The sequence below is a fragment of the Pteronotus mesoamericanus genome, unplaced genomic scaffold, assembly GCF_021234165.1.
Source record: "Pteronotus mesoamericanus isolate MK-2021 breed Mesoamerican mustached bat unplaced genomic scaffold, CSHL_Meso_final scaffold_167, whole genome shotgun sequence".
In the NCBI taxonomy this organism is placed as follows: Eukaryota; Metazoa; Chordata; class Mammalia; order Chiroptera; family Mormoopidae; genus Pteronotus; species Pteronotus mesoamericanus.
The window spans coordinates 9,463,735-9,488,208 of NW_026555308.1; the positions used below are offsets into that span (position 1 = coordinate 9,463,735).

Here is a 24,474-nt window from a genome sequence, read left to right on the forward strand (position 1 = left end):
TCTGTTTTTAATTTTTTGAGGAACCTCTGTAATGCTTTCCACAACTCCAGCACAAGATTCTGTTTTAATAGCTACATTCTTATCTGAATAAAGAGTTGCGCCCTTTCCCCCTATTGGAAAATTATCTGGCATACAATACATTTGACCAATTAATCCTCGTGCTGGGCACACTTTGTTATTCTTTAAGAAACATTTAGGAAGCAATGTCCTACCACAAGATCATGAAGTCCTATGTTTTGATCTCATCTTCATTCATTTTAACACACTGAGATATTTTTTACAGTCTGCATGAAATAGTACTATATTTTTTCTCAAATGAATAGCCAATTATTCCTCTCCCATCCTGCCTCATTAATTTGAAATGCCAACCTTATCATATTAAACAATCCTATTCCCTTGGCTATATTCTGACATACTATTTTCCTTTATCAATTCTTTGCCAATTCTTAATTGTACCAATTTAGAACCTCTTATTTTCCAATTGCAGGTTCTTCTTCAATTTGTCTTTCAGACTTTTCCTGGCTTTCCCTCCAACACACAGATATGTTGGGGTTTGTTTTTGTTTTTATTTTTTGAAATGTGGGAAAATAATTCTTTTGGAAGACATTATATTTTCATAATGCTAAATCTTTTCAGAAAATGCTCTCTACTAATTAGTTTATTTTTGTATTCTTCATTACAGTTTCATGCTTATTTTCCATTTGCTATTTACAATCCTATTCAAAGATCTTATATAAAATATATGTATTTATAAAATTATAATTATATCATAGAATTTATATAATTAATATTACATATTTTATTGGGAATTTTATCAGGTCTATTTCTAACTGGTAATTATACCCACACAGGAAAATTACTGAATTTGTGTACCAGTACTTACAGCTAGTCATTTTAACTTATCACAATAATTCTAAAACTCTTTAGTTAAATCCTAGATTTTCAAGCTCTACAGTCATTCCCACACCAAAAAAATCATTTTTCCATTAGTCATACCATTTTATTCTTAAATTTTATTACATTATATTGGCATAATATTATAGCTTAACTTTTTTCTCTAGTGTTATTTTAATTTTTTACTTGAATTTATTGGAGTGACATTGGTTAACAAAATTACATAGGCCTTGGAGAATCAAGATGGCGGAGGAGTGAGTGGAAGTCACACTGACCTCCTTCCAGGACCAACCTGGAATTACAACTAAATTGTGGAGAAATCACCTGGAACAAACAACTGAACAATAGTGAGAGGAGCCTTATAACCTTGGACAGACAAAAAATCAGCTTTATCACAACCTAACTGGTAAGGAGTGTGGTAGAGACTTGAGAAGGTGGGCAGGGCACCGATGGGTGGCAGCACCAGAGGGATATTGAAATGGCCAGTGAAATCCCCCTGAGAAGAGCGGGGTCTAACTGTAAGTAGGGATCTCCAACCTACAGCACCAGAGCCCAAAAAGTACACAGATAACAGCCAGCTGCGAAAAACAGCAGTGTACTCTGCCTGAGACAGGCGGCTGGAAACGCAAAGAGCCATTTAAAGAGCTAATGCAAAAACATTTATTTGCAGCCATTTACCCTGGGCTTTGGAAAAAGCGGGGTCAGAGTGGGCTACAGACGCCTGAGGAAAGACTAGAAAAGGAAGCTTTGGGGAGAGAACTGAGAGAGTAACTGGTGGGATCCCGGTACTGACTCATTCCCATGCAGCAGTAGCCATCTTGCTCAGGCAGATGTCTCCCCTCAGCGGCAACAGCAGGAGAGTACACAATAACCCCACCCCCAGGAGAACTCGGCCCTGCTGAGTACAGAGTGGCAGCCACAGGTAGTAGATCCCAGGCTAAGGGGGACACAGTATGGTCTAGAGACACTTGAGGAGAGACTGGAGACAGAGGTGTTGGGGAGAGAAAAGAGAGAGTACCAGTGGGATCCAGTGCTGAATCCTCCCCCATATGGCAGCAGCCATCTGGCTCAGGCAGATCACTCCCCTCAGCAGCAGCAGCATGAGAGGACTCAATAACCCCACCCCCAGGAGGGACTCTGCCCTGCCCTGTGGTGTCTCTAAGCAGGCCTGCTGAATGCAGAGTGACTAGGTTAATTGCTGAAGGAGACAGCCACAGACAGTAGATGCCTGAAAGTCTCAAACAGACTGTCTAAGGTCAGACAGGTTCAACATCTGACATTATCAGAGGCAGATCCAGAAAGGAAAGGCAGCTGTCTCCCACCATAGAAGTTCACACCACAACATTAGGAAATCAAGACAGATCAACTTAAGAAGCAGAAGCAAAAACGAAGAGTCTCACAGATAATGGGAAGAAAAGGAAAAACTCCCCAGTCAAAGGGAAAGGAGGAATCCCCAGAAAGAGAACTAAATGAAATAGAGGCAAGTAAACTATTAGATATTGAGATCAAAACAATGGTTCTAAGGAAGCTCAATGAGTTCAGTGAGCTCAGAGAGAACTACAAAAAACTACAGGGAAACTACAAGGAACTTACTGCAAACTATATCAGCATGAAAAAGGACATAGAAACTGTCAATAAGAGGCAAGAGGAAATGAAGAATACAATTTCTAAACTGAAGAACACAGTAGAGGGAATCAAAAGCAGGCTAGATGAAGCAGAGGACTGAATCAGCGAGCTGGAGGATAAGGTAGAAAAGAGCTCCCAGAAAGAGCAAGAAAATGAAAAAAGACTCAAAAGAATGAAGAGGCATTGAGGGAAATGCAGGACAACCTGAAACGTAATAATATCCATATACTAGGGATACCAGGAGAAGGAGAGGAGCAAGGGAGAGAGAACCTGTTTGAAAAAGTAATGATGGAAAACTTCCCTCATTTGAGGAGAGAAAAAGTCACACAAGTCCAGGAAACACAGAGGGTCTCATTCAAGAGGAACCCAGTGAGGTCCACTCCAAGACACATCATCATTAACATGGCAAGTATCAAAGACAAACAGAGAATCCTAAAGGCAGCAAGGGAGAAACAGGGAGCAACATACAAGGGAGTCCCGATACGGCTAGCAGCTGACTTCTCAACAGAAACTACAAGCCAGAAGGGAATGGCAAGAAATATTCCAAGTCATGAAAAGCAAAGGCCTGCAACCAAGACTGCTCTACCCAGCAAGGCTCTCAATTAAAATGGAAGGCAAAATAAGGAGCTTCTCAGACAAAAGGAGGCTGAAAGAATACACCTCCAGCAAACCAGCACTGCAAAATATGCGGAAGGGACTGCTTTAAGAAGATGAAGAAAAAGAGTCTATGAATACCCAGCTCCTTTCACAGTCACGAATACTTGATATTACCAATATTTTTATTATTTATTAATCTGATTGTGACAATGATGTGTTATCTTAATTGTTATTTAATTATTTGTTGAAACTAAACTTGTTTTTGTATATTTCTTGCCTATTTCTATTATTTTTAAAAAGCTTTAAATTACTTTTTGGTATTCTTTATCCATTTTTTGATCAAAGGTTTGTAGAATTTTTTTCCCTAAAAAACAACCAAAAAACTATTAACCTTTTTATAGATGTGTTGCAAATACTTTCCTATTCTATTTCTTGTCCTTTAATTTTTTTATATGTATATTTTTGTATAGTCTTAAATGTTTAATATGGTCATATTGTCAATATCTTACTTTATAGCTTCTGGTTTTGAATATGTTACTTCAGGGTAAGAAAAATATTATTCTGTATTTTCTCCTAGATCAACATGCAAAAAACTGTAGATTTTAAATAATAATTTTTTAACTGACCTGAATATTTTATGTATAATGTGTGAAATAGGGCTTTATATTTGTTTCATTTCAAGTAATAGTGGTCCATGCACTTTATTTGTTGAATAAGCCTTATTTTCCCCAGTGATGTAAAATATCAATTTAATCACATATTACATTGTTAGACAGATACATACATTTGTTCCTACAATGCTCATTTTATTTCATTGATCTACTTGATTATTCCGTGCTGGTGTCATGTTGTTTTAATTGCTGAGACTTTATAATGGATTTAAATTTTTTAATATTTTATAGTGGATCTTGACATTTAAAAAAATCAATTGATCTGCATTAAAAAAGAAAGAAAGAAGGAAGGAAGGAACTCCTACCTTTTGCAACAACATGGATGAAACTGCAGAATATTATACTAAGTGAAACAATCCTGTCGGTGAAAGACTAATACCATATGATCTCACCTATAAGTGGAATCTATTCAACAAAATAAACTAACAAATAAAATAAACCACAGGCATGGAAACATGGAATAGGCTGAAAGTGACCAGAGAGGATGGGGAAGAACAATGATGGAAAGAAGGAGAAGGGACTAAACAGAGGACAGGTATGAATGACCCATGGACATGGACAACAGAGTGGGAATTGACTGTGGGAGGGGGGACAGGATGGGATGGGTGGAGGGCAAAGGGGGAAAAATTGAGACAACTGTAACAGAATAAACAATTTAAAAATTTAAAAAATCACCTTTCCGATTCTAAAAAAGAAATTACATAGCCCTCAGGTTAGATTAACTTTTTAATAATCCTTTTTATCTGACTATATTACTTGTTTCATTCAGGAAATGCTAATATTTTTTATGGAATTGCCAGGGATTTATCTACCAGTTCCCTTTTCCAAGAAGTAATTTTTCGTTTACTCAAGCAGAGTATATTTGTTATTTTACGTTTTCCTTATTAAAATCCTCCTTCCATTTCTGTGATTTTTTTCTAAGTCCTCAGATTAAATGATGTTTTAGTTATTTTCAGTCTTCCCAAAGAATGTAAAATCTATCATATTTCACTTGGAAAAAATAAAACAGAGCCATCATAAAGAAGAAATATCACTTGGATGATATAAGAAATCTTACACAAAATTTTGGTAGATGTCAGTCTAGAATTATATATTTTATACACATATAGGACAAAGAATTAAGATGCCTATATACAAAAAAACATTTACAAACAAGGAAATAACAACATAAGAAAAACAGAGGATACAACAAGAAACCCGCTTCTGAGGAATTGCAATGGTCAGCAAAGCTAAAAATACATCCCTGACCTCACCTAATAAGAAGAAAAAAAGCATCTTTAATGACTTCCGAACACACCATTACTTCTACATATATTTAAAAATTAAAGTATGCTTTACCTGTATTAAATGCAGCTCTTGGACAACAGAAACCAGCAAACACACTTCAAGATGAAATGCCAAACACCTCTCTTTGTGTTGCCTTTGTAAGAGATAGGACCTTGATTAAGTAACTCTAACGACATGAGTCCTAGTGGAAGGCCATTTTCACCCATCAGTTTAACTTTATCTCAGTCCAGTAATATAAGAGGCTAGATTCTGAGGAGCTGAGAAAACTCCGTAAGGGGGAGACTGGTGACAAACGTTTGTTATGTGGTATTTAATGATCATGTGCTTATGTAAAAAAAAAAAAGCTAGGAAGCCATCGTCATTTTTTTCTCCTGATGGTGATGGTGGTGGTTCATCTGGCTTCACCTGATGATGGTCACGTCAAGAAAAGGGACGGCTCCTTCTCAGCGTCCATCCACTTTATCCCAGTTTTCCAACCATTCGGGCTGGACAAATTTGGGGGCTCTTGTTGAAAGCTCAGTTCTCAAGATTTCTTCATGAAGGAATAGCTTTCCACAAGAAACTCAGGGGAATCTTTTTTAAAAAAATATTTTAAAATGTATTTATTTTATAGAGAGAGGGGAAGGTGAGGGGGGAAAGAGAGACATCCATTTGCTGTTCTACTTATTGATGCATTCATCAATTGATTCTTGCCTGTACCCTAACCAGGGATCAAACTCACAACGCTGGTGTACCAAGCCAGTGCTCTCACCACCTGGGCTACCTGGCCAGGGCACAGAGGCATCTTAATGCCACTGAATATTGCTGAGATAATGCTTTAAGTCATTCACTCTGTACTTCTTTATTCACAAAATAAAGTACTTCTTTATATATCTATCTTCATAGATATATAAATGAGGTACTTAAACTGCACATATTCAAAAGGTATAATTCAATGAGTTTTGGCTTATGTATATATTTGTGAAAACACCAGTAAAATAAAGGTCATGAACACATTTATTACCCTCAAAAGTTCCCTTTGTCCATCCATGCCTTCTCTCCTGCAGTCCACAGGCAACCACTGATCTGCTTTCTATCCATTACTTCGCATTTTATATAAAAAGTACTATTCAGTATAGACTCTTCTGTGTCTAGCTCCTTTCACTCAGCATAAATACTATAAGATTCATCCCTGTTGTTTTGTGCATTAATAATTTGTTCCTTCCCCCCCTAGTTTTTACTGAGGTATAATTGAAAATACAAATTGTATATATTTAAGGTATACAGCTTGATGATGTGGTGTTGGTAGGTGCAGAAACAGGTAGGAGAAAACTCGTTCCTTTATTTGTCATGTATTGGAGAGAGAAGGACTTCCCCTTGAGATTTCACAGAGGCAATAGAGAAGGAGAACATCCCCGAATCAGATAAGCTTTTAAAAATCAGCATTTATTTTAAAAGGAAAAAGTTCTAGAGACTTTAAAGGGGTCCAAAGGCCTAGAAATATCCAGATTTCAGATATGTTTATAGGCAGGTGCTGACTGTTGGTTTTCTGTTGCTAAAGCCTAAATTTCAATGTGCTCGATTCTATATCGCCATGATTCTCCTAACCGGGGACCAGTGAATTCCTCCTACTCTTGGCGTACACCAACAGTTACCACACTAATAATGATAAGAAAAACAGTGGCAGCGGCAATCATTGTCATTGCAAGGGGGAACATTTTATGATTCAGGGAGAAACCTGCCATGGCAATTCCAAAAATCAAAATTGTTAATCCAGTAAAGAAGAAAAATAATCATTTGCAGAATCTATATGAACACTTCTCTTGGATTATTCTCAGCACCCAGGTCTGCTGACTACAAACTTGAGGTGCTGAGATCATGATGAGTCTTATCTGCAGGAATGAGAAGAGAAAAAGAAAGTAAGATATATCACAAGGTTGATTAGGAACCCACCCTCCCTCTTGATATGGTATTGCTTTTAGATGAAGTTTCTAATTCCATTTGCTCTAAGGTACCAAGTGTCCTGATAGGCTCGTGGTTAAGAAAACCCGGGAACTGACCTCCCAGGAAAGGTTGCTGGAAAAAATCAAGGATGGTTAGCATATATTTTTTATTTACTTTGAAAATTTCTTTCAATAATTTTTTGAAGCTGCCTCAACATTCTGGATCATTTCCAGCGAGGCCACCACTGAATTGGATATCACGTGGTAGTCCATAAGTTTGCTAGGGGACATGTAAAAACTCAGAATACACATTGAATTTTATAGGAATATCATCATTGCTTGTACTTAAGATTGTTGTACTAATTCAGATACAAATAAGATGAAACAGAAGCAAGAGCTCTGTTAATTTAGACACAGATCTCATGGAACACATGCTAAAAATAACATGCACTTCAGACAAAGTATAATAAAAAACTGTGAACTCCAGCACAGAATCCTCTTTCCCCTCCTCTACCAATGGGAGAACCTGGGTGCCGTCTGACATTAAGAGGGAAGAAAACACCCTGGCCAGTGGTGCTCAGTTGGTTGGAGTGTTGTCCCCTAACAGAAAGGTTGCAGGTTCTATTCCCGGTCAGGGCACATACCTAGGTTATGGGTTTGAGCCCTGGTCCAGGCACAGGTGCATGTGATGGGCGCTTATGATCATCATTCAGGGTGCCAGTTCCCAGTCAGAGTGTGGTGTGTACAGGAGGCAATCAATTGATATTTCTCTCTCTCCCGCTTCCTTTCTCTCTAAAAGCAATGGGGAAAAAAAAAAAAAAAGCCTTGGGTAAAGATTAAAGAAAAAAAGGGAAGAAAGCTTGTGTGTTTCCCACTGATGCTCTTTCCTTGCCTGAGTGAACTGAAGGGAGATTCTTGAGTTCATCCAACTTCAAAAGGGCCACTTGTGAGTGACAGAGACAAGCAACAGATAACTCTTGTCTTGGTTAGCATTTTAATAGACAGATTAGCTGCCTGTTGCCTCAGGACCATGCAGGACCTACCTGCAGATGGATATAGTTTCTAATTAATGTGGTTAAAAGCCACAATCTCAGCTGAATCAAGGGAGTCACCCTTCCTCTTTACTATTATCTTATTTTTCAGGCATACAACCCATTGACCAGCAAATCTGGTGCTGGGCATGTTTTGTTACATTCTAAGAAAATTTAAGAGTCAATGTCCTACCTCAGATTATAAAGTCTTACAATTTGCTACCTACCTTACTCATTTTAATATGTTAAGAATTTGTGTGTATTATATAAGTGTGACTATGTAATCCCAAAAGGAATGGCCAAATTTCCTATTTCTTTATGGAATTACACATCCTTTCCCCATGACTTTAAATGTCATCATGTCACCTTTATTTTAGTTAATAATGACACATCTTGGACACATTTTGAAGTATTCTTTCTTCTTTATCTGTACTTTTGCCATTTCCAGATTATACTGATTTAGATCTTGTTTTGCAATCTGGCTGGAGCGTTTTCCCCCTACAACTTGTCTTGCAGACTTCTCCCAAAACTCCTCAACAAAAAGCCATGTTTTTATTCAAATTGCAGCAGAATAATTTATTAGAACATTATATGTGGGGCAGGAGAGCAGTGTATAAGGGGAACAAATAGTAATGGAAAAAAATACAATAAAAATAATTTTAAAAATTCTGAGATCCCTGCCAGGGGGGTCACTTCTTCAGTCAATATGCTGACTTTAGAAGTTCCAGAAGAGGGGCTGAGAAAGTTTGAGTACCAAGACAAAGATGCATCTATGGGGCAACGGTAGTGAGTAGCAGTCAGCCGGCAGCTCTGAAGGCCAAGGAAGATGAGCAGGTCTTAAAGAGAAGAAACATCACCAATCGCTCCACGGACCCAGCTTCTGAAGAAGGGGCCAATCGCGTCAGCCTCACCCTGCAAGAAATAATCAATGGCATGAATGCCTCAGATCCAGACCTATGTTTCCAGGCCACCCAGACAGCCAGGAAAATACTGTCCTGGGAAAGGAACCTTCCTCTAAAACTGATTGTTGAAGTGGGGCTCATTCCCAGGCTGGTAGAGTTCCTGAGATCCTTATATCACCACTGATTGCAGTTTGAGGCAGCCTGGGCTCTGACCAACATTGCTCAGGACTTCAGAGCAGACTTGAGCTGTTGTGTAAGGGGGTGCCATCCAACCCTTGGCTAAGCTCCTGTCTTCCCCCCATATGACTGTGTGTGAGCAGGCAGCGTGGGCCCTTGGTAAGATAGCAGGTGACTGCCCAGAATTCAGAGACTTTGTTATCTTGAGCAATGCCATCCCACACCTGCTGGCCCTGATCTCATCAACCATACCAATCGCATTTCTGTGGAACGTCACATGGGCCCTGTCCAATCTGTGCTGAAACAAGAACCCAGACCCCTGCAAAAAGGCAGTGAAGCAAATGTTGCCCATCCTCTTCCACCTCCTGCAGCGCCAAGACAACAAGGTGCTCTCTGACACCTGCTGGGCCCTGTGCTACCTCACCGAGGGCTGCGATGAGCGCATTGGCCAAGTGGTTGACATGGGGATGCTGTCCGGGCTGGATGAGCTCATGACCAGCTCCAGCCTCAACGTCTTTACCCCCCTCTCTCTACACTGTGGGCAACATCGTCATGAGAATGGATCACCAGACCCAGGCGGCCATTGATGCAGGCACCCTGGGTGTGCTGTCCCAGCTCCTGCTGTACCCCAAGTCCTCTGCCCAGCAGAAGGCAGCTTGGGCCCTGAGCCATGTGGTGACTGGGCCCCACCAGCACCTCCAACAGCTCTTTGCTTGCAACATCCTGCCTCCCCTGGTGGCTCTGCTGAAAGATGGAGATTTTAAAGTCCAGAAAGAGGCTGTCTGGACAGTGGCTAACTTCATGACTGGGGGCACCATGGACCAGTTGATCCAGCTTGTCCACTCTGGAGTCTTGGAGTCCCTGGTCAACCTGCTCACCATCCCAGGCATCAAGTTTGCCATCATCATCCTTGACATCATCTCTTTTCTCCTCCAGGCAACAGAGAAGCTCTCTGGGAATGAATCTTTATGTCTTCTGATCAAGGAAGTTGGTGGGCTTGATAGAATCAAGGCTTTGCAATTTCATGAGAACCATCAGGTTGCCCTGGCTGCTCAGAGCATTATCGGGAACCACTTTTCTGAGGAAGAAGAAAATGGCACAACATCACCATCCCTGGACCAAGATCATGAATTCTTAAATCTCTTAACATAAAAATACCAAAGCTCCACAACTTCTAAACCAAGGAGCAAACCCCAAAGGGTGACTCTTTTAAGAAGCAGCACTCCTGTATCTTGATGTACCCCAAGTACAAGGTTTTTAAAATTGAATGTTAATAAAATTTTTGACACTTTCACCTCTATCCAAAAAATTCTTTTAAAAATAACATTATATTTCTATTATAATAAGTCTTCCTCTTTAGGAAAGGTTCTCTATTCATTAAATTCATCTTTATATTCTTCATTATAGTTCTCTTTCCCATTTAATACTTATGTTTCTGTTCAATTTATTTCTACATATAATGTATATTCACATAAGTGTATATATGTACATTATCAGCTTTTAATCAAGTTTGTTTCTGGTTACTATTAATTCTATTTGTGCTGATTTCTCATTAAGAAAGATATAGATTTTGTGTGCCATTAACTTGTAGTTAGTAATTTTAATTTGTAGCAATAATTTTAAAAGTCTTCACTTACATCCTGGATTCTAGCTACATGGTCGTATCTGCAAATAGTCACTTTCCAAATAATTATACTATTTCGTTTCACTATTTTATGACGGTCTAGGACAGCGGTCTTCAAATGGACTGGCCTACCCTCGAGGGACACAGAGACTGTGCAGGCGGTTCCTGGCTGGGAGCTCCATCAGGCACCGCACCCTCAGCTTCCTGTGGTCCTTCCTACAGCTGCTCTGCCTGTGGTCAGGTCAGCCCTTTAACAGGTGCCTTTCTTCCATTTCACAGAAGAAAAGCATCTCTCTCATTCCTATTTACCTGGCTATGGTGCACTGCGCCAGGGTATTAAAAAATATCTGGGGTGCCAAATGTAGGAACAATTCAAAATACAGGTGTCTGTCTTGAGAAAGTGAACAACTGAGTTTCCAACAGTTTTACTAGTAAAAGTCTCTTACTCTTTGTTGTTAGCAAATTAAAAACAAAACTAGAGGAATTAATGCAGTTGTCATCTCAGGAAAATAACTCATGAAAGATCATTTTGTGATTTTTTTTCCATGTAATTAAAGAATTTCAAAGATCAGTGAAAATAAAAAAAGAGTCCTTCCCTGCTATTTTGTGTATGCGAACATGATTGCTTTTGCTTTTGCCTGTGAAACCTAAGAGAATTGATGTTGAACCTCTTCTCATTGTAACAGTGATAGTTCTCCATGCACATTAAAAAAAAAAGAAGAAGAAGAAGAAAAACATATACATTCTATGGGAAATGTCACTTCTTGATTCAATTTTGGTAACTTTTCAAGGAAATTATCCCTTTAACCTAAATTATCAAATATTTTGATGTAAAGTATACATTACCTTTTCAATAATTCTTCATACCTGACTACGTTTCTTGTATTGTTCATAAATGCTCATTTTTAATTGTTTTAACAAATTGATCTGTCACTATTTCCAAGAGTGAGGTTTTACTTTTACCCATCAAGTATAGTACTGTTTGATTTCCAATTTAATTTAGGCTTTTCTTATTAAATTTTTCCTCTATTGCCATTGATTTTATTTATTTCTAGCTCCTTAGATTGAAGGCATATTTTGAGTCTTGCTAATATAGAAAGAATTTATGTTTTACTCAGAAGAATGAAATAGAAATGTCTTAAAGAAAAAAATCTCTCCAATGGCATCATAGACCAAAATTATGATAAGCGATGGATTAGATTATATCTTACACATAGAAGATAAAGATTAATATACCTCATAAACAAAGAGCACAGACAAATTAAGAAGAAAAAAAGAGAAAAACAGAAAAAGGGCATAATAGGAAATTCACATCTGAGGAATTGCAATGGTCAGTGAATCTAAAATGACATCCTTGGTCTCACTTAGGAATAAGAAAAAGAGAATCAATCATGACTGCCAAACACATAACCACTACAATTATATGTGAGAAAAAAATGTAGACTCTCTTACCTTGTATTAAATGCAGCTCTTGAATAACCAGAAAAGTCAAACTCCTTTCAAAATGAGATGCCAAACACAGTTCTTTTTGTGTTTCTTTTATAGGAGATAGGATCTTGTTTGGAAAATTACAATAACGTGGGTTCTCATGGAAGGCCGTTTGCACCCAATTAATTTCCTCTCAGTTAATCCAATGATATAAGTTGCTGAGGGGCTGAGAAAACTCCTTAAAGGAGAGACTAGTGACAACATGTGTTATGTAATAGTTAATGATCGTGTGTCCGTGTAAAAAAATAGGAAATCATTATTTGTTTTCTCCTGTTGGTGGCGGTGGTTTCATCTGGCTTCACCTGATGATGATCTGGTCAAGGTGAGGGAAGCCTCCTTCTCAGCTTCCATCCACTTTATCCCAGAGTTTCCCAACTTCTCTAAGCATGAGAATTCCCAGACCCTAGTCAAAAGCACAGTTCACCTGGTGCTTCAGGGAGGCCGCAGCAGCGGAAGCAGGAGTATGTATTTTTCACGGCACCCAGGAGCTTCTTAACGCCAGCAAAGACCTGGGAGTTTAATGCTTAAACTCTTTCACTCTGTGCTTCTTTATTCACAGCTTTGTGGAATTAAAGATGAAGTTCAAAAACTACACATATAAAAAGTATACATTTCAATGAATTTAACATTGTATATATTGATAAAAGCATCAACATAATTAAAATTAAAAAACATATCTCTCACCCCAAAAGGCTCATGTGCCCCCTCCTCCTACCCTCAGGTAACCACTAATCTGTTTTCTTTCACTATAAATAACATTGTATTGTATATGAATAATGTCATTCTTTATGTACTTGTCTGCTTTCACTCAGCATAAGTATTATTAAATTTATCTACGTGGTTTTGAGTGTTAATAGTTTGTTCACTTTCATATTGTGTGATAGTCCGTGCTATGAGTATGTAGCAGTTCATTTACACATTCCTCTTTTGATAGATATTTAGGCTATTTCCAGCTGGAGCCATTACAAGTAGATAATTAAAGAGGTACAGTGGGAGAGCAAATACTTTTTAAAAAATTTTTTAATTGTTCCAATACATTTGTCTCCATTTACCTGCCATTACTCTCCCTGCCCCACCTACCCCTATACTTTTTATTAAAACAATTTTATTAAGAAAACTTTGAAACTAAATAAGGTAAAAAAAAAAAAAAGAACAAATGGGAAAGGCAAATCCCTATACATATGGAAAAAGATGGTCAGAAAATACAGCATCTTTATGTCAAGAAGCAGAGCTCTGGGTAGTGTTTTCTTCCAGATTTTGAGTTTCAGAGGGATAAGGCATTTCAAAACCATCTAAGGGTATGTATCCACATTTCAATCATGAAAATGCTAAGGCAAAGAATTTTATTGTTGTTTAAAAAATAGTCTTCTCATTGAGCTCCTTACTGTCGATCTGTGGCAGTTTATGGATTCGCACGAGAAGAAAAGCGAGTTCACAGAGCTAGCATTGTTTTACCTTTGGTCTTCAGAGGTATATTCTGCTGTTTTGTGAGACATTCAAAAAAAAAAATAATACCAGGAAATTGCCCATATGAAAGATTGGCAGAACAGTTGGATCCCACAGAGTCAGCTGCTGGAAAAATCTGCCTTTCTTTAACATAATTTCACTTCGTGTAATACATAGCATTTATATTTATAATACTGCAGCAATTTTATTTCTTAACAGTTTGGTTTTGGGATTACAAAGTCTTGGGGAAATTTTGGAAAACATAAGAACTATCTATGTATGAATGAAGGCCATTAATTATTTCACCTTCCAGAAACAATCATCATTAATAAGGAATTCCTATGGTGTTTATATTTTTTCCTCATTTTTTTTAGAGAGAGGGGAAGGGAGAAAGAGAAACATCATTGTGAGAGAGAAACATTGATCAGTTGCCTCTCGCTTGTGCCCTGACTAGGAACCGAACCTGCAACGTAGGCATGTTTGCCCTGATTGCCCTGAGTGGGAATCAAAACTGCGACCTTTCACTTTGTGGGGTAACACCCACCCAACTGAGCCACACCAGTCAGGGCTTTCATTAATTTTTATGGTGGTAAATGATTCATTTTGTATTGCACCATGAGTTTTTGAAATCCCCTATTATTGAACAAGTGTTTTCAGTTTGTCCCCATTATAATGGTTCTCCTCACATTTATCATACAGTTTTTTCCTGCCTTCATTTTTTATTCTCAAGTGCTCTTGCTTTTTTCTTACTCATCATTTATAACACCCTATTCTTATTTTATTTACGTAGTACATTCTCCTTATCTGAAAATGTCAAGGACAACTTGAAAGATTTTCTGTATATTGCTCCCTGCACTGTCTCTGTTCTGTGGAGTCCGTTGAATTTGCAGATCATGGCAGAGGCAATCCTCAAAGGTTCTGGTTTCTGAGCTCTCCCTTTATTTCCAGAGTGAGGCACTTGGGGGTTGTTGAATAGGGATTGTTTATGGGTGGGATATCTAGGAGGAGTAGGAAGCATTCTAAGTCAGATTTCATTGTGGAGTCCTCAGTGTCAATCAAGGGAGAAAGAATCTCAGGAAAGATTCTGGCAATTGTCTGAGCTGAAAGAATGAGAAAACCAGCAAAAAAGGAAGCACAATCATGTGAGTCCATTCATATTAATGATTGTGATTTTATAAATATATTGTCAACCTTATGTGATTTGTTCCAACTTATTTATCTCCATGGATTCATGTACATGACAGATAGTTTGGTTAAATCAGGTATGTGACTGCACAGGTAGAATAAGGGGGTGAAAGGCGAGGAGTATTTCCAAGAGAGAATCCAAAAGGGACAAGAAGAAAGTCAAGGTGCTGTGGGATGAGGAGACCTGGGCATCAACGCAGCAGAGAAATCCATTATACTGGAGAATTTTCTGGTGAGGGATAGAAGAGTGAAGTGATGAATAATAACTGGAGTGTAGTGAGAGAATGGGGTTCTGGAGTGATGTTTTGGGGTCTCAGATGACACTGGTGACAATGTACAGGACACAAGCATGGAAGTAGGTAACTGACTGGGGAGAGGAACAGGACACTGCGGGGGAAGAGGGCTGTGGGCTGGGCACCTGTGGTCTTGAATGGGTCACCTCTGTGCACATTAAAATCTCCAGGAGTTGATATGAAGAGCCAGAGTGAGACACAGCAGCTGGAGTAGGATCTTCAATGGTAGTAGAACGAGAATAATGAGGGCTGCAGGTGCAACAACCAGGAGGCAACTGCTGAGCCAGATGACATGAATTTGAAAGCAGAAAGAATTTTCACAGAGGCAATAGGGAACAAACAAGAACATCCAAAAGCAAAGTTTTTAAAGCCAGAGTTTATTTCTATTTAAAAGTGCTCAAGAGATTTTAAAAAGGCCCAGAGATGTCCAAGTTTAATATAAGATCATACTGCAGTGGTGTCTTTTGGTTTCTCCTTTACTAAGGTATTACTTTGATCCTTGTTAATGAAACACCCTGATAATTCTTCTAGTTGGGTCGCTGTAATTTCCTCTGACTCCTGGTATGTTTCATAAATGACCATTGGCTTATGAATGATGAAAAATGTAATACCAGGAATAATCACTGTCATCGAAAGAGAAGGTTGTATGACTCAAATGGAAAGCCTTCACAGGAATTCCAACAACCAAAATTATTAATTCAATAAACACACTGAAACATATGCAGTTTCTACTTGAATATCCCTTATGCATTATTCTTCGAATCCAGACCCAATGATTATCAATTTGAGTCACGGAGATCATGATGAGTGTCATCTGCAAAGATTAAAACACACACAAAAAATTAAGGTCAGATAAATTAAGGTCTGCTTTCAAAAGATTGACTAGGAACCTCTCTCCTTATCTGGCAGTACAGTGCTTCTAGATGAAGTTTTTAATTCCATGTGTTGTGAGTTATCAAGTGTCCTGATGGTGTAATACAATGGGCTAATGGCTAGAAGAACCTGGAAGTTGACTTCGAAGGAAGGTTGCTAGAAAATCAGGGATAATCAGGAGAATACACACACACACACACACACAATATACGTGTGTGTGTGTGTGCACTCTCCTCACCTGAGGATATTTTTTCATTGCTTTTAGAGAGAGAGGAAGGAAGAGAGAGAAACATCAATGCCAGAGATAATTATCTACTTGTTGCCTTACATATAGGCTCTGATTGGAAATTGAACCTGGAACCCCTTGGTTATGGGCCATAACGGCCAGGACTTAACTTACTCTAAGTACTTCTTCCAGTAACCTTTACAATTCTGCCTATTACAATCACCTGGGTCATTTCCAGAGCAACTGCCTCTGAACTGGGACATAACCCATAGACCTGAGGTTTGGTAGGAGGCATATAAACTCAAGGAAACATTGCATTTTGTTGGAATCTCAATACTTCTTGTGGTATTTTTAAGACTATTATACCAACTCATTTATACCTGCAATTAAACACAAAGCAAGAACTCCATTAATTTAGACACAGACACTATGGAACACATGCTAAAAGCAACATACACTTCAGATAAAGCGTAACAAGGTAACTGCGAACTCCTCCAGTACAAGGTCCTGGTTTTCCTCCCCAGGAGAACCTGGATGCAGTTTGACATTAAGAAGGAAGAAAGGTCCCAGGTGCCCTTGCGTCCCACTGGTGCCCTTGCCCTTGCCCTTGTCCTTGTCCTTGCCTGAGTGAACTGAAGGGAGATTTTTAAGTTCACCAGACTTTAAAAGGGCCACTTATGAGGGACAGAGACCAGCAACAGGTAAATCTTGTCTTGGTTGACATTTTTCAGACAGAGGAGCTGCTGGCTGTCTCAGGACCATGCAGGACCCATCTGCAGATGGTCATGGTGTTTAATTAATGTGCTTAAGATCCACAACCTCAGCTGAATCAAGGGAGTTGCCCCTTCCCTTTGTTATTATCATCTTCTATTTTTCAGGTATATAACCCATTGGACCATGAATCCTGGTTCTGCATAAAATTTGTTTAAAGAAACAAACATTCCAAGAAGATGAGCATATTTCAATAAATATTTAAGTAGCAATACCTCACCACAACATTATAAAGTGTTATGTGCTAACATCTACCTGTGTTCATGTTAATCCACTGATACCTACAAAACAAGGTATTCCTACACCACTTACGGAATATTTCATTTCTTCTCAGTATTTTGAAATGTCACCTTTATCATATGAAAAAAAACTATAATCCTTGAATACATTATGAAATATTCTCTTATTTATCTAATCATTTGTTAATTTCAAATTGTGCTGATTTAGGCCCTGTTTTGCGATCTCACTGGGAACGTTCCCCATCAACTTGTCTTCCAGATTTCACCTGCAGCTCAATCAAAGCTTTCCTTTCATGTTTAAGAACAAAATTTGTTATGTATTGTTTGGATCACATGCATACTGATTGTAATGGCAACTTAGTTTAGAAGAAATTTAACACTTAGAGCATTATGCTCAGAAGAAATTTTGAAATGAAAGTGTCACATATACTTTTGTTGCAGAAGACATGATATGGTGATCAACAAAGACTTAAAAGCATGTTGTATTAGGATACATTCTGGGGAGAGTGAATAGGGCACATTCAGTAAAACAAGAAAAACAAATGGAACAAAGTTTCAGGCTATGAAAGAAGACCTTATTCATGGTGTTGAAGAGTCAAATTGAATGCATACATTTAAAAGAGGTGGAACAGTTATCTCTGTTTGTTTCTGTTGTTTATTATTTTTAGATTCCACATATAAGTGAAATCATATGGTATTTGTCTTTCTCTGTTTAACTTACTTAGCTCAATACCCTCTAGGCCCATCCATGGTATCACAAATAGCAAGTTTTCATTATTTTTTCATGGCTAGGTAATATTTTATTCCGCACACACATATATCTCACATCTTCTTCATCCATTCACTTATTGATGAAAACATTTTGATGGTTGCCAAATGGGAGGGGGTTGGGGGATGAATGGAAAGGGGAAGGGATTAAAATGTACAAATTGCCAGCTAAAAAAACAGTCACAGGGATATAAAGTACAACATAGAAAACATAGTCAATAATATTGTAATATATGTATGGTGTCAGATGTGTACTAAACTTACTGGGTGATAACATTGTAAGTTATGTAAATGTCTAATCACTATGTTGTATACTTGAAACTAATATAATGTTGAATGTTAAATGTAATTGAAATAATTTTTAAATAAAGGAAAAAATAGGAGAAGCAGTTACTTTGAAGTGTCAGTATTTATAATATACCAATATTCTATCCTTTGTGACTGTTTTAATTTATGATGAAAACCTTTAGAGATCAATGTAGTATATGTATAGTACAGAGTTGTTCCCTCTAAATATTGTGGTCCCTGGGATCATGAACCCTTGAAAATTTCAAAGAGAATGAGAATACTAAGAAAGACAGAGTTTTGCACATTGCTTTTATGGAAATGCTGTGATAATTTCAACAGTTGTATGCTGTTTGCTATTTAGAAATAATTTTCATTTATCTGAGAAATTTTAATAAAAAATGGCTAGGGAATATTGTCAAATGCATTTTCAGCATTTGTTCTAAATGTGACTTTTTTCTTTTTTATTAAGATGAAGTTAATTAATTTTCCTAATATGGAACCATCCTTGTGTTCCTGAAATACAACCTTCTAGGTATCTATTATATTAAACTGTGTAAGTAATTTTCTCGCACAGAGGTGGTATTGAGTTTCCGTAGGAGAAGGCCTCTGACTGCGGCCAATGTATGTTCAGGAATGTCATGATGTCTGCAACTTACTCTCAAATAATTCGGCAAATTACAGCGATAATAGTTACATACACATGTTCCACAGTCACAACAAATGTTAACAATTTGTTGCATCTAAGTGGAGACTAGGTACGTGTTGTGTGTTTTAAAAAAACTTGTATGCATAACTAAAAATTATTCTGATTAAAGGCTTGAGAAAAGACAGGATTTTATCTGCTCATATCTTAAGAATTTTACAGGCATATATTTGATTTAGCAAGGGATCCAGTTTTGTCATGGGGATTTTTATGAGCGCTGGAGCTAGGTAGCTACCTTTGTAAAATAATTTAGAAGCTTCCAGAGCTCAAAGTGATTGGCTGCTAAGGCCATCCTTAGGTTGATCTGTGAACATCTTTTTTTCTTTTCTTCTAGAAAGACTCATCTGATTGAAATTTCTATCTCTTGAGGTGAGTTTGGTAACTTTTGTTTTCAAGAAAATTACCTATTTTGTGTAAAATGTCAAGTGTATCTTACTATATTTCTAGTCTTATTTAGAAAATGCTAATTTTTCTGTCAGAGATTTAGGGACTTGTCACCTTTTTCAAAAACAAACATTTAGCTTTATCCACCAGTGGAGTGTTTGCTTTCCAATTTGTTGTTTTTACATTTCTTCATTAAATTCCTTCTCCATTTCTATTGGTTTTATTTTTTCTAGTTCCTTAGACTGAATGCAACATTTTGTGTATTTTCAGAGTTGTTAAATAGGAAAGAATGTTGATTTTGACTCCCCTAAAAGTGCTTTAAAGAATATTTTTATCCCTTGAATGTCCCAAGACATCACAGGCAAAGTCATAATCTGGTCAGTGACGGAATGTATTTTATATACCTAAAAGCCAAAGAATCAAGATCACAAAGAACATTGTAAAAAAGAAAGCCAACAAAGGGTATAAGAAACATCTGAGAAAATGTTATGGTCAGTGACATGTGGAAAAACAAGAAGAGTACCTTTAATGACTCTAAAAGACACCATCACTGCCATATCCATATGTATATTTAATTATAGCATTATTTACCTGGTATTAAATGCAGCTCTTGCAGAACAGAAAACAGCGAACATCCTTCAAGACGAAACACCAAGGTCAGCTACCTCCTTGTGTTGCTTCTTATAGGTGCTAGACTCTTGATTGGATAATTGCAATAATCCAATTCCATGGATTTTCATGGAAGGCCATTTTCACCCATCAGTTGAGCTTTCACCCTGTTAATCTAATGAGGGTCTGAGAAAACTCCTTAAAAGAGAGGATGGCAGGACACTTGTATAGTATTAATGATCATGTGCCTGGGTGCAACACTAGGAAATCATAGATTTGTTTTTCCCTCATGTTGGTGATGGTGGTGGTGGTGGTTTCATCTGGCTTCACCTGATGATGGTTTAGTATAGATAAGGGAAGGCTCCTTCTCAGCTTCCACCAACTTTATCCCATGAGAACCCCAGAGCTCTTGTTAAAAGTACAAGTTACTTGGGCCGTGGCTGGCGTGCCTCAGGGGATTGAGTGCTGGCCTGTGAACTAAAGGGTTGCCAGTTTGATTCTTAGATCAAGGCACAGGCCTGGGTTGTAGGCTAGGTCCCCAGTTGGAGGTGCGCAAGCGGCAACCACACATTGATATTTCTCGCCCTCTCTCCCTCCCTTCCTCTCTCTCTAAAAATAAATAAATAAAATCTTTTTTTAAAAAAAAGTACAAGTCACTTGGTACTTCAGGAAGGATCTGGCAGTAAGGCCAGTTGTATGGACTTTCACAATACCCAGGGGCTTCTTAATATCAGCCAAGATTGCGGAAACCCTATTTAAATTCATTCACTCTACATTTCTTCATTCACAAATTCATAGAGGCAATAGTAGGCACAAAAATAGCACCTACTTAAAGTCTGCAATGAAAGCATCAGCACAAATAAAATCTACTGCCCCCCTAAAGTTTCCCTGTGTCCCTTTATAAGCAATGCTTCCCTCCCTTCTATACCCAAGTGACTATTGATGCACTTTCTGTTACTATAGATGACTTTTATATAAATAGTGTCAATCTTTCCAGTCTTGCTTCTTTCCATTAGGGTAATTGTTTAGAGATTCACCCAGGTTGTTTTGAGTATTAACAGATTGCTCCTTTTTATCTTGAGTAGTACTATATGGCTTGGATATATCACTCTTTGTTTAGCTTATAATTTATAATTATAATTATTTTTATAATCATTAAATAATTATATAATTATAATAATTTATAATTAGGTTGTTTCTAGTTTGGGAGTACAGTCATTTTTAATTAAAAGATAAATTTTATTGACTAAAACTTGAAAAATATAGACTGGAAATTTAGGTTAAACTAAAAAGCTCTATTTATTTGGGGGGAAAAAGACTGTCAGAAAACCAACTGTCCTTATGTTTGGGAGTTTGTGAGCTTTGGATATTATTTTCTTACAGATATTTCATCATGGAAATGCAAGATATTTCAAAAATATCGTGGGGATATATCCTGTTTCAATGACAGAAAAACCAAGACAAAAAGTTTGTAGTTGTTTTTACAGTAATACCAAGGAATGGCCTGTATGAGATAGCAGAGAGGCTGAATACCATCGTCTACTTCCTACTGGTTTTTGGAGAGATTTATCCCCTCCTTTTGGGATGGTATCTTCATTTCCTGTAAACTTTCACTGAGTTACTGGGATATTGATATATCTATATATAAAGGTAATTTTACTTTTTAACCATTTAATTTTTTATTACACTGTAATGCATATACCATGGTGAAATTTTGTAAAGTATAAAAAGATACAACTAGAAACAAAGGTCATTGTTACCCCCCCACTGAGAAACAATCATTGTTAACAGCAGTTTTCTACTACATTGACTTCTTTTTGACAACAGTCCTAGGGACAGTAAAATGTTTCATTGTCTTATTGTAGTGTATCTTTTTTTAAAAAAACTCTATTGTTAAACACTGTTTTCAGTTTTTTTTCCCATTATAAATGGTTCTTGAATATAACTGTCACTTTTATCATATAAAATTTTGGAGTTTTTTATTTCTGCCACCATTATTAATTTCTAAGAGCTCTTGCTTTTTCTTACTGATTCTTTACAACATCCTATATTTATTTCATTTATGCAGTATGTCTCCCACATGTCTTAAAATGTTAAATGCAAGTTGAAAATATATTTTCTGTTACTGCTCCCTGCACTGTCTGCGTGTCCCCTAACGTCCTTTGAGTCTGCACATGATGAAAGAGACATTGCTAAAGATCCTTAGTTTCTGAACTCTCCCTTCACATTTCAGAGAAAGGCACTCAAGGGCTAATTGTGTAGGACTTGCTGACTGGTGGGATTTCTAGGGTGAATAAGTGAATGGGTATCATCCTTTTTATTAGGGGGCCCCACATGTCAGTCAAGGGAGAAGGGAAGACTTTTCTTTGGCCAGTTATATTAGGAAAGAATCTTCCAATCTCTAGTAGGGCTGAAGGATGGAGATACATCCAAATGATAGAAGAGAAGTAGGGAGTGTGATCTGAGGCAGTGGCCATGATTTTAAAAGAAGTCAGTTAACCTTTTTGCCTGATTTGCTCCAAGATGTTTGAGTCTCTAGGTTCACATAGTTTGATTAAGTCACGTTCCTATATCCCTTAACGTGGAGAGTTAGAGGGGGCACAAAGTTGTTGGTATTCCCAGTTACAAAGATTCTCTCTTTGACCAAATTTTAGTCAGGTTCTCCTGAATTCTCTTCCCGACTAGGACTCAATATTTGCACCTCTATGTCTGTCTTTGTATTGCTTAATTTATAAGTTGTTTTACTGAGAAACCCCGACCCTCAATATCAGATCAAATTCCTCGCCCCCCACCATCCTCCAGATGATGTCTGATCCCCCTTTAGCTCTTATGTTTCCTCTTAATAATTTTCCATCCACTGACCCCCCCCCACCTGCTCCTTTGTTATAAATCTCCATTTGTCCTTGTATTCAGAATTGAGCTGGTTCTACCCTGAGGTCTCTTTTCCCCTATTACAGTAATAATTTCTTCGTAAAATCTGTTTCTACCACTTCACTGTCTGGCTCTGGTTTTCTCTGACAGCAAGGAAGAGCCCAAATGGGACAAGAAGAAAGTGAAAGCGCCGTGGGAGAGTGATGTGAGCATGGCATCAGAGGGTTTCGTTACTCCACCCCATTTGAGAAAGGTCAAGTAGGGGGACGAGGGAAAGTGATTGAGAACGGCTATCGAGGCATGCGTGATAAGGAAGACTGTGTAGTGAGGGAATGAGATGCCTGAAAGGAGGTCATGGGGTCTTGCAGGTAACTGTTACGACAAGGTACAAAACAAGACCACAGAGGTGGGTATCTGACAGGAGAAAAGAACAGGACACCCATGAGGGGAGTGTGAGCTGGGCACCCATTGTTCTTGGATGGGTCACTTATGTGCACGTTAAAATGGGCAGGAGTCAATGTGAAGAATCAGAGTGAGAGAGAGCAACTGGATCTTCGGTGATGGTAGGAAGAGAGCTGAAGAAAAAGCCGAAGAAGGAGCTAACCCTGTACAACATGGGGGTTAAGGGATCTGACCCCCCCCATGCAGTCAAAAATCCTCATAAAAAACTTTTGACTCCCCCCAATACTTAACTACTCTCGAGCAGAAGGCTTACTGATAACGTAAACAGTTGATTAACACCTTGTGTATGTTCTATGTATTACAGACTATTCTTATTATAATGTAAGCTAGAGAAAATATGTTATTAAGAAAGTCATAAGGAAAATACATGTACAGTACTGTACTTATTGAAAAAATGCACATATAAGTGGACCCATGAAATTCAAACCCATGTTGTTCACAGGTCAGCTGTATTTTGACATGAATTTGAGAGTGAGTACTTCTTCAGGAAGAAAGGTTTCATGCAGGCAGCAGGAAAAAGAGCATCCAAATTCAGGTAATAAAGCTTTTTAGAAATGAAAGCTTATTCCTATTTAAATACTACTCAAGAAACTTTCAGAAGGTTAAAAGGCCCAAAGATATCAGGGTTTAATATAATATTACAGCCAGGTGTTGGTTGTTGCTGCCTCCGTTTTGAAATCCTCAAGACAGCCCTGGGCAGTTGGACATCTCACTCTCTCCTAGCCCAAGAGAGCCATGTTTCTCTGCATTTAGGTATAATTCATACAAGGCTATCCCTCCAGCATTAACTACAAAAACAGTGCCAGAGGCAATCACTGTCATTGAGAGGAACAAAGGTATATATAATCAGAGAAGAAAGTCACCACAGCAATTTCAAGAAATATTAATCCATATAGAACAAACAGAAACATTTGTAGAATCTACAGGAAAATAGTTCTTGTGTTATTCTTTGAAACCAGGTCCTCTGACCATGAGCTTGAGTAGCTGGAATCATACCAGGTCTTTACTGTAGGATGAGGGACAGGAAAAAGTTATCATCAGAAAAATCATAGGTTGACCAGGAAACTGTCTCTCCATTTGGCATGACAGTGCTTTTAGATCAAGTCTTAAATTATATTCATTATGAGCTATCAAGTG

General features: G+C 37.9%; 1 non-coding gene and 1 pseudogene across 1 annotated transcript; both read left to right on the plus strand.

Moving 5' to 3' along the window:
* The first annotated feature begins 8,734 nt into the window (after nucleotides 1–8,734).
* On the plus strand, nucleotides 8,735–10,343 carry LOC129083303 (importin subunit alpha-8-like; annotated as a pseudogene).
* Nucleotides 10,344–13,582: 3,239 nt separating this feature from the next.
* On the plus strand, nucleotides 13,583–13,717 carry LOC129083992 (small nucleolar RNA SNORA75). Its single transcript, XR_008530555.1, has one exon. It is a non-coding gene; the product is annotated as a small nucleolar RNA SNORA75 (small nucleolar RNA).
* The last annotated feature ends 10,757 nt before the right edge of the window (nucleotides 13,718–24,474 follow it).